This window comes from Tupaia chinensis, unplaced genomic scaffold (genome assembly GCF_000334495.1).
Source record: "Tupaia chinensis unplaced genomic scaffold, TupChi_1.0 Scaffold000465_1, whole genome shotgun sequence".
Taxonomy (NCBI): Eukaryota; Metazoa; Chordata; class Mammalia; order Scandentia; family Tupaiidae; genus Tupaia; species Tupaia belangeri.
In genome coordinates, this window is record NW_006159974.1 from 885723 (window position 1) to 896587 (window position 10865).

Below are 10865 nucleotides of genomic sequence, written 5' to 3' on the forward strand. Positions count from 1 at the left end.
GGCCCGGGACGGGGCCGGGGGCGGCTGCGGCAGGGCCGGGGGCTGCACCATTCATGGCTCCCGTCCCATCGCAGCCCGCCGCAGCTGTGGCGAGAAGAGCACCCATGACTTTCAGACCTCTGACCAGGCACCCAGCAGTCCCCCCTCTCCAGCGCTCCTGTTCCTGCAGGGCTCCCTGAGGCTGTAGGAGTGACATGCACCCGTGTGCTGCTGGCAGGGAACAGCAGGCCACGCTTGCAGGCCCGGTGGAAGAGAATGACTACCGGGAAGTAGGTAGTGTCAGCGGGAGGGAAACCCCAGTTCACTCTCTTCTCAAACAGCACAATTAAGGAACCACAGGATCATTTCTGGGGCTGGCAGAGGCGCCTCCAGTGACCTCACGGGGCTCCCAAGTCACATGGAGTCCTTTGCAATATGGCAGGAACCCGACTCCTCTTCCACTCCTCCCACCCAGGCTGCTTCCTGGGATCCAGGCAGCCCCTTCTCTGGCCTGCAGTGCTTCAGCAGCTTCCTCACTGGTTCCCGGGATCTTTACCTTCCCGCCCTCCTAAAGCCTGTGCCCCATCCAGGAGCCCTGTTATCACTTCCGAAACAGGACAGACCAATCCCTGCTTTGCTTGAAGTCCTGCGGTGGCTTCCGTTCACTGAGAGTAAAAACCAACGTCTTAAGCACAGCCCCCAACGCCTGCCTGCCAGGATCTTCCATCTACCCTCTGGGCTTACCTCCTGCCTCCTTGCAGTTCTGGAAGCTGCCAGCTGTATTCTACCTCAGGGCCTTTGCACATGCCTGGAATGTGTTTCCCCTCACACTCTCTCATCTCCTTTGGGTTTTTGCTCATATATTGTGTTGGCTAATAGCTTTTCCTATTAATAGGGCTTACCCTTACTCTTTTATTGAGAATACTAAACAAAATAAATCATAAACACTTCTGCTCTGTCCAGCGCTCTGGCTCTCAGCTTGTTTTTCTTCACCATGCTTATCCCCACTGACATGCCACATAGTTCCTTGCTTGGCTGTATGTCTTCCTTCTCCCCCTTTTCCCAGAGAATGCCAGTTCCATGAGGCAGGGATTCTGATAGTCTTTGAAGTGGCCGTGTTCCTGGTGCTAGGTTTATGGCAGGTGTTCAATAAATACCGAGTGAATGAACAAATGAATGTGTTCAGCACACCAGGCGTGTTACAGCTGTCACTGTCTAAGCCCTCACTCTCGGCCTGAGGACGCACAGCCGGTAAGTGACAAGACAGGCCCAGAATTCTCCCTCAGGTCTGTGTGGCTCCAGGTCTAGAGGGTCACCTTACAGTGCGAAGGCCCTGCCTCAAGACCCTTCCATGGCTGTGGTCTGCATGCTTCTACTGGTATTCCCACCTTCTGGGGTCCTGTTCCTGCCAGAGTTCCCACCAAAATCCAACCTACTTCGAGAAGCCCCAGAACAAGAATCTCAGCTGTCTCTCACCCCAGCATCCTCCCTTCCCAGGCCCCTCGCCACTGCGTCCTCACCACTCTAGAAGGCTAACCTGCATGGTGTGTATCCAGTCAGTTACGTGGGGGTCTAGTCTGCCTACCCCCCAAGGTGGTCATCACCCCCGGGGACACAGGCTTAGCTTGGTGTGTGCATGCACTTCCATACAGGCGGGGGGTGGGGGGGGATTCCCAGTGGGGTGATGTGGCCTGCCCTGCAAAGCCCGTCTGAGGGTCCAGCCCAGTGTGAAGGGAGAAGGGACTGTCCTCCTGAGGAACTGAGGTGGAAGGTCATGACCTCACCTGTGCTCCCAGGATCCCACCTTTCCCGGCATGCCTGTCCCTCACAGCTCCCGGGAGCACCGTCTCATCTCTCCTCTGGGATCCAAACCATGTAATTAAACGCCAGGTAAAAATAGCTGCCCCACTTCAGTGACATCATCTGGGAGGCCTCTGGGCCAGAGGGCATCGTGGGAATTCCCTCTCCTTAGGGCAACCTTGGCCATCGATTTGTAGTCAATAACCACAGGACAGCCCTGAGGAGGACACAGGGCCACCTGATGCTGCTGCTTAGTGCTGAAGACAGTTTCCAAAACACCCGGTCTCCGTAGACACCCCTGGCCAGGATTGGGTAGGAGAGGAGTAGGAGGTTAGGAAGGCTCCCCCACCCCAGGCGGTGGGGGTCTGTGCTGTGCCTCGTGCCTGTAGAGGACCAAGAGTGCACTGCAGGCCTGAGCAATGACTTGGGGGCCGGACTTGGGCGCTGGAGGTTGGGAGGTAGTGATGGTGTTCAGAGTCCATGAGGGTGGGGGGAGGAGAGCTTTGCTCATCCCTGACCTTTCCCCTGCCCTGTTCTTCCTCCTTTCTTCATCTGGCTAACTCCTAGTCACCCTTCAATAATGAATCCTGAGAGTGCTTCCTCCAGGAAGACCTCCCTTGGCCTCCCTGCCCAGGCTGGTATAAGCGTCTCCTCTGAACTCCTTCCGTCCTGTCCTGCATGTGCTGCTTGCAAGCCTCCATTTGCAGGATGCTCCAGGAATTTGTTCCCATGTCTGTCTTGTCAGGTGCCATAGGCTCTTATTGGGAGCAGAGTCCCAACCCAGGTCTGGCACTTGTTCCTTCCCCTGGGTCTGGAGCAGGAATATGCCTGTCACCGTGTCTTTCAGGGAAGGTGGAGTGCCCAGGCCTTGACCTTGGCTTGACCAGTGGGGGTGGCATTTCCTGGGGCTGGGATAGACCTATGAGGCCCTGTCTCTGTGCTCCAAGCCCATCCATTTGCCCAGTAGGCCAGTGCTCCCTGCAATAGCCATCTCTCCTTCGTACCACTGGGACCACTGGGGGCGGGGACAGATTAAAGGACAGGGTAGCCCGGGAAGACTAGGCGTTGGATGTCTGTGTGAGATGATTGTGCCGCCGTCTGGGGCAGGTGCCTGGTTCTCACAGTCCCTCCCTGCTGCCTGGGAAAACCCTTGGCAGGGAGAAGTCACAGAGTTGGGGGACAGGTCCCTGAGGGGGCTTGCACAGGCAGGCCCAGCTCACTCTCCTTGGAGGTAGGACCAGAACTCAGAGGAATTTGCCAAGGGTATGGCTGCTGTGGCCATGTCCTAGTCAGGGAAGAGCCAGGCAGGCACTAGGAGGTAGGGGTTGCCCTGACTACCTGTCCTCGACCCAGAAGCCTATGGCCTGAGACCTGGCACAGAGCCTGCGGTTACCCAGGGATTGGCCAAAGTTAAAGTCGCCCAGCAGCAAGGCCAGCAGACAGCCCCACACTTAGCTTTAGATGAGAGACTGAGGCTGATAGGCCTTCTGCAAAGGGCAGGCTGCAAGCTACAGGGGAGAGGGTTGGGCCACGGCAGGGCAAGGGTATGCTGTCCCCAACCGCCCTTGGCCAGAACCAGGGAGGAGGCCGAGGTAGGGACGTTGGCTGACCCCACCGTTCCCGGAGCGAGTGCCGCTGCCTATGCTCTCAACCTTGGAGCCTTGTTGCAAAAATGGAAATGAGTGGCTGCTGCTCCTTGGAAGGATACGTGGGAGGTGGTCTCTACAATGTGATAGCCCACTGGCCAGGCACCTCCGAACCTCCAGTTGGGGCCATGAGGCACTTCCAGTCTTCTCTGGGGACCAGCCAATGTGCTGCTCAGAGTCCTCTGTTATGTCGGCGACCACAGACCCAGAGGTGGGAAAAGCAGGGCCTAAAGGGGAGGAAGCTATGAGGTACTAGAAGCAAGGTGGACCACCTCACCCCTGCCCTCTAGACTGTCCATCTGCCTTAAAGGCTTAGGCTGCCCCAACCCCAGTGGCTTCTTGAAAATTCCCACCTCCCTGTCTCTGCCAGCCTCATTTTCCTGCCTGGATTGTCCTCCTCATCCTATGACTATTCAAATTCCCCTCTGCCTTTAGACTGTATAAGAGCCTCTTCTTCCAGGGAGGCTTCAACCCTGCACTGGCCCTCCTTTCCTGATTGGCTGTGTCCTGTAGTCCTTGGCACTCTTGGTTCTGTGGTCAGTGTCCCAGCTCTCTTCCCACAGACCAGGGTGCCAGAAAAGGCCTGCTGAGTCAGGGGCCCTGCAGCATGGGGTGACCTGGGCATGAAATCTGGGGTACATTAGATCCCCATTAGTAAAAGGGCACCATTGCACCAGAGCAGTGGCTTATAAGGACCTCTGATTCTAATGTAGAAGTGACAGTCCCTGGAAGCCGAAGACTGGGACCCCAAGCAGGTAGGGGGTTGCCTCTCACTTTCACAGGAGGCTTCTCTGAGGACTGGAACTGGAGACAAAGGGAGCCCACCCGGGGCCAGGGATCAGGTGCTGGCTGCTCGCCCAGCGGTTGGGCAGAGCACGCTCCCCCCTATCCATCACCCTCGGGTTTTCTAGGCCCAGCTGGGCTGTCTGGCTTCTCCTGGAAAAACGTTTTTTGTTCCCATCTGGGATGGGGCTTCAGAGGGGCGGGGAAGGGCAGGGCACGGGGTGGAGTTTGGGCAGAGAAAGCCTAATCCAGTCCCCGCCCATCGCCTTTCCGAGCCGTGGCCTCTCTTAACCCCACAGCCAATAACCTAGACAGGAGACCCCCGCCCCCAGTCACCCAGCGAGACACACAGTCCAGACTCCAGACGCTGCGCACACTCGGGCTTGGGGCTTGGGGGAGGGGGCGGCCGGCTTTCCGGAGGTAAAAATAGCGCTGACAATTGGAAAAGGCGGGGAGGCGGGGAAGGCCAGTCTTTAGCTCCGCCAGCTTGCAGTTCCGGACCCCACTGCCTAGCCGGTCATTCCTTAAAATATTGACGAGGCAGCCTGGCCGCCCCCGCTAATGGGCCAACGACCAATCGATGCAGCGCAAAGTGGGCGGAGGCCCTGGGGGGGCGGGGAGAGGCTCCAGCCCCGCCCACATCCCCGCTGGGTTTCAGGAGAGCGGTGGCTCAGGGCCTATGGCTTCCCAGCCACAGGAGACCCCAGAGCCCCCAGAAAAAGGATGGTCCACCACTTGCAACGCCAACTAGCAGCCCAGATCCCTCGCCTTCCTCCTGTACCCTCGCGCAACCCTCGTTATAGATGGAGAGACTGAGTGGGGCCCAGACATTACTCTCTTGTTGGGGGGGGAGGGGAGGTTGGGAGCTGTAAGCTGCAGGGAAGAGGGCCTGGCCTAGGAAGGCCAAGGGTGCTCTGTCCACAACTGCCCTTGGGGCCACCTCTGCAGCGTTCAGAGTTGCATTTAGACAACCAAGAACATGAAGACGATTAGAACTTTGAGTCGTCTGTTCCACTGGGGTGGGCAGTGTTTCCCTCTAATGGACCATTCACACTGGGGAAATTGAGGCTTCTTCTTGGGGGTCCCCCCAATACAAGAAGAGACAAGGCCTCACTCTCCTCTACCACCCTTTGGTACTCTGGCCCCACCCATGCCTGTTGGGGGTGTCTGGCCTGTAACCCCGGAGGGTCTCACTCTCTTATGAGCACTGGCATGGCCCACTCAGCTGTGCACTTTCCAAGGAAGGCCCTGCTGTCCCTCTGTGTCACCTAGCCTCTGTGGACAGTTCCTTCCACCCTAACAGCTCCTTCTCTGCACCCCTCCCCATTCAGGACACTGGGCAGGCCATCCCTTCAGGCTGGAGGCCCTCTCGCTGGCTGACTGCCCCCTGGACAAGGAACAGCGCACAGAGGACCCATCCTCCACTTTGCTGTTGGGTACTTGGCACTAGTCCTCAAGTTTGCCCAACCCCCACCTCTCCAGAGGCCATGTCCCACAGGGCAGGCTTTGAACCTGGGCCTCCTGCCAGGCTGGGGATGTAGCTGGAATTCCCCAACCCTTGCCACCCAGACTATCTGCTTTCACCCCATGACCCTGGTGGAAGACAAACTGGGCACATTTTCGGTCTTAACACCTTGAACCTGCTGGGGCTTTGCTGCAGAGTAGGTGTGGGTGGCACTCTGGTGACAAGGACAGGTGTTGATTAAGAGCTCTTGGGACCTTAACCTGGACGGGTGAGTTGGGGGAGCACTTGGTGGTCTTGGCTCTTCTGCCTATCAGTTCCTACAGCTGTGCAGTGGGAGTGAGTGCCTGAGCATCCCTGCTCTCCCTCATGGATTGCTTCCCGGCCCAAGGCCTGCTCTTAGGAGTGTCATGGGGAGGTGGCCGACCGCTTTCTGCCTGGTACACCCTTGCCTCTCACACTGTTCTCAGCCTCTGCCACCGTAGGAGGGGGCGAGCCCTTTTGCTGAACCTATACCTTCTACTGATACCCCCAACCTCAATAAGCCCTGCTGCTTCTAGGGTCTGCAGACCTCAGTCCCAGGTGGCCCCAGGACCTGGACATCTCTCCACGTCCCCATCTGGTTATTCGACATGTTGGGACAGTGGTGTGGTTAAAAGTCTGAGATATGGAGCCAGACCGTCTGGGTTGGCTACCCTGCCTCCCAGCTGCACAACTGGGACCTCTGTGTCCTTCTCTGTTGAGATGAAGGTAAGAGGAACATGGCCTCAAGGGTTAGTTTTGAACTAACTAAGTAGTTAATTAGAAAATCAACGCTCCGCTCCCGTGGGGCTGGCACAGGTGGTGTGGTGGTAAGGTGCTGGACTCCCGCATGGTTGACTGTGGTTCAAGTCCCAGACCTGCTGGCTTGCTTTCTTACGTTCCCTTTCTCTCTGCCTCTGTCTGATCAAGTTAAAAAAAAATAATGAATAAAATTAAGTCATTCTTTTTGGTCTTTTTTGGAGAGATTATTGTATCGTGCGCTTGCCAGAAAGACAGAGACAGAGACAGAAAGCAAGAAATCACCCTCCCCAGGGGGATGGCCATGATGCAATCCCCTCTCTTCCATTCTCCTCTCGGGATTCTGGGCACGCACACACACGTGCCCAGTGTGAGTTCAAGCCACTGGATTCAGGATTCAAACTGTGGTCAACTACATGGGAGTCCAGCAACACAGCCATTACGCCAACTGCTGGTCCCAAATAATTCTTATTTTATTGAGAGTTAGTTTTTTTTTTTTTGCTATAGGGCACATGCACTTTCCAGAGAGAGAGAGAGAGAGAGAGAGAGAGAGAGAGAGAGAAATTGAGAAATTACTCTTCAGAGGGAATAGTCACACTGCAATCCCTCTCCTCTGTTATCCTCTCTGGATTTTGGGCATGCATGCACACATGCCTCGTGTGAGTTTTAAGCCTCTTGGTCTGGGACTCGAACTGCGGTCGACTACATGGGAATCCAGCAACGAAACCATCACACCATCTGCTGGTCCCATACAATGAAATAATTCTTAAAAAAAGCTCCCTCCAACCTACTTCTTAAATATCTAGCATTCTCTTCCTTCCTGCAACTGCTTGGGCAGATGGCTGTAGAGGCTGCTCCCTGAAAAACAAAGCTAGGCTTCACCAAGGGCTGAGGTCAGCTCTCCAGAACCCCATCTACTGTTTGAAACCCTTCTCCCCTCACATCTTCTCTGTAAGAAAGAGGAGCTTCTCCTGTTGTGCAGATGGAGAACCAGAGCTCTAGCAAGGGAGGCGACTAGCCCATCATTCCCTGGGGCTCCTGCTATATGGAGGTGCCATGCAGGTGGGCCCAGAGCTGCAGAATGGACAAGCTGGGGGTGTGGAGTCCTATTCAAAATCTGTCCCTTTCTGGAGCACTGGCTACTTCCAGCAGGGCAGAGTGTATGTGTGAGGGGACCCAGTCCCTCCTTCAGGAAAGGAAACACACACTTAGAAGAAGGGGTGCTCTAAAAATGGGGTGCAAAGGAGTCCAGAGCTGGCCCCCATAGGAAAGTAAGGTCCAGAGCTAGTCCCCATAGGAGACTAAAGGTCAGATGAACAGTGATCAGGACCACAAGCTAAGCCAGAGTCTGGGGTTCGAGAGAGAGGCCCGTCCTCCTTCAGGAGCACCTGGTGCTGGACAGTTCCTGGATGGCCTATAGGTGGAGAGCAGGCTAGGCTGGCTCTAGCTGTACTGGCCCCACTCTTCTCCCATCCCACCCTTCCCTCCTGGGGTAGTGGAACAGAGGTGCCCCTTCTCCAGCCATCGCCTGAGCCTCACAGCCTCTCCCTCTCTCCCAATGCCCTGGATCTCATCTGGGCTCTGCCCTCCCCCCAACTCTCCCACCTACAACTTCCTTCTCAATCCCTGCCACTTGGCCTGCCAGTTGCCTTCTGGCTTTTTCATGACACACATGCCAGCAGCACCTGAGCCCTCCAGTGCTCCCCTCAGTTCTGAGGATCCTGGAACTCTGGGTACTGTAGGTGCTTACAAAGCTTCTCTAGACCTTCCTCCACGCTCCTGAACTCCCAGCCTGGCTGATTTCCAGGTACCTCAAACTTACCACATCCGAGTTCTATCAATAATACATCCTCTTCCTCCAACCCCTGCTTGTCCTCTGCTTGGGTCACCCACTGCCTTGCCTGTTTCAGTAGTTGGCAGGCTCCAGAGCCTCCAGAGTCTTTGGGACACATCTTTATCCTGTCCCTACCTCTACCTTCATCCTCCTTTCCCTTCATAATACTCCAGGGATTTGGGATGCTTCCTCCTTCACCAGGGAGGCACAATCCTTAGAGGGTAGAAGAATTTGGAGAATGGAGCCCAAACCCTATTTTACCTGGAGGAGCCAAAAGATGCTGTACTCTCACATGGTGATGTCCTGCCTGGCCCTTCCCACATAGGTGTGGGCTGTGACCTTGTGTTGAGAAGCCATGCCTGCTATCCACTGGGACAGAGCAAGCCACAAAAACAGACCTAGGCGAGGAGGGAAAGAAACCTCCCTGGGCCCCAGAGCACTGACCACCCCTCTGAGGACAGCAGCCAGGAGGCCTGTGCATATAACTCCCAATTCCCAACAACCCCAGGCTGGACACTGTGAGAAGTGGAGATCCAGGCTCTTGCCAGGAAGAAGTGGTCTGGCTTGTTAGCTGAGTGACTTTGGGTAAGTCAATTTCCCTCCCTAAATTTGCTTCCTCCTCTGTAAGATAGGACAATAATAGCAGACCCACAAGGCTGTTGTAAAGATGCCATGAGAAATACAGGAGTTAGCTGGGAACCAAAAACAGCCCTGGCGGGACCAGCAGTTAGCGTAATGGCTATGTCGCTGGACTCCCATGTAGTCGACTGCGGTTTGAGTCCCGGACCCAGTGGCTTAAAACTCACGCCAGGCGCGTGTGCATGCGTGCCAGAGATCCCCAGAGGAGAACGGAGGAGAAGGGATTGCGGTGTGGCCATCCCCCTTGTGGGGAGATTTCTCACCTTCTGTCTCTCTGTCTCTGTCTGTCTGGCGAGCACACGTGTCCTATAGCAAAAACCTTTCAACAAACAAAAACTCAGCCCTGGGAGGTCCTGGGTCCACCTGGATGGAGGGCACCCCCCATCTGTCCCCTGCTCTCCAACATCCTAGAGGGAAACCCTCCTAGATGTGTTTGGGAGTTTTCCCCAGAAAACCCACACTAAATAGGGAAATGGGGTTTAGAGACTTCAGATTTTGCCCAAGAAGGGCCAGGAGAAGAGTGTGCATTAACCTTCATCCCCCAAAACCAACCGCTACGCATCAGCAGAAGCTCTTGTCCACCAAGGTTCACACCCTCCAGAAGGTGGGGATGTTTCAGAACTCGGTGGAGAGATTCCAAGGAAGGAGAGTGGAAGGAAGCAGGCGGTAGGAAACTGCCTGGGAAACCCACACCACCAATCCACCCTAGTGCCGGCTGCCAGACCTCTCCTAAAGTCCCTGGAGCTGAAAAGTTCTAGGTCACTCCCTCAGCCAGGAGCTTCCTGGATGGAGCAGGGAAGTCAGGAGGGAAGAGATTTGTTTAAGATGGGGCAGAGTAGGGGAACTTCAGCTCATTCCCCCAACAGAGGCAGAGGGGCTCACTCTTCAAGTGCTTTGTGATTCCTTGGCCAGAGACCCCTCCTGTTCCTTACCCAGCTAGGAGGCAGGCAGCACCGTCCCCGCGTTACAGGGTAGACGGTGTGGGCTCAGGGAAGAGGTAGGGGTCATCCCAGGTCTCACAGTAGCCCCTGAGCGATCTGCTGCTGCAGCACGGTGTGAACAGAGATTTTGGCTTCTTCATGTCCATGGTCATTCCTGACGCTGGCCATTCTGCCCTGAGTGGCTCCGGAAGAGCCCTAGTGACTGCAGACTTCTCTTCCGAAGACCCCCAATTCAGGGACTGCTAGGGGCCAGGATGTGTCCCGCCTCCGCCTGGCCTCAGCCGGCCAGGCTGGCGCGGTTCCGGGCCCGCGCCCCGCGCAGCCCGCAGGTTCATCAATGGCTGAGGCCCTGGGGCCTGAATGGAGGGCACGAACCCGCCCCTTCTTAAAGGCGCCGGCCTCCCGAGCACCTTCGGTGATGCTCGCAACTAGAGATCCTCCTCACTAACAGGGGTTGCCGAGACATCTCCGGGTGGGCGGGTCGGCTACCGAGAGAAAGCGGGCCTGGGCAAACGGAGGGCGTGCCGGCCCGTGGACTGTGGCCTGGAAGAGATCCCTCTCGACCCCAGCCCGTAACCCTCATCCTCGTTTCAGGTTTAACCCCACCACTCCTACCTAGGGAAGAAACCTGGGCACCCCTCCCTTCGGCCAGGGACCACCTTCTCTCGGTGGGGCCCGCAGTGCTCACCCTACCGCCTGTCCGGGAGCATAGGAAGGGGCGGGGGCGCAGCTGCTCCCGAGGCAGCTCGGCCACTCCCCACTCCGCCTGGGTTGGGGGTCGGCGAGCCGATCCCTGCGGGGGGCGCATCCCCTCCCTCGCACGCCCTCCTCCCTCCCACCCGCGCACACAAAGGCGACACGCGCGGACAGGGCTCGTGCGGCAGCGTTCGCCGGGGCAGTGGTGCCCATACACGCGCACCCCCTAAGGGACGACCAGGAGTCGGGAGTGAGGGAGCAGAGGTCCAAGACCCGAGGACAAACAGGCCGTACCTACAGGCGGG

The 10865-nt window shown here is 56.8% G+C and overlaps 1 long non-coding RNA gene across 1 annotated transcript in view; it reads right to left on the bottom strand.

Moving 5' to 3' along the window:
- The window catches only part of LOC114009112 (uncharacterized), a 12669-nt gene continuing 1804 nt past the window's right edge, over nt 1–10865 (bottom strand). Inside the window, exon 4 of the long non-coding RNA XR_003550579.1 lies at nt 1–84. This is a non-coding gene — a long non-coding RNA (uncharacterized LOC114009112). The remainder of the gene's footprint in view (nt 85–10865) is intronic.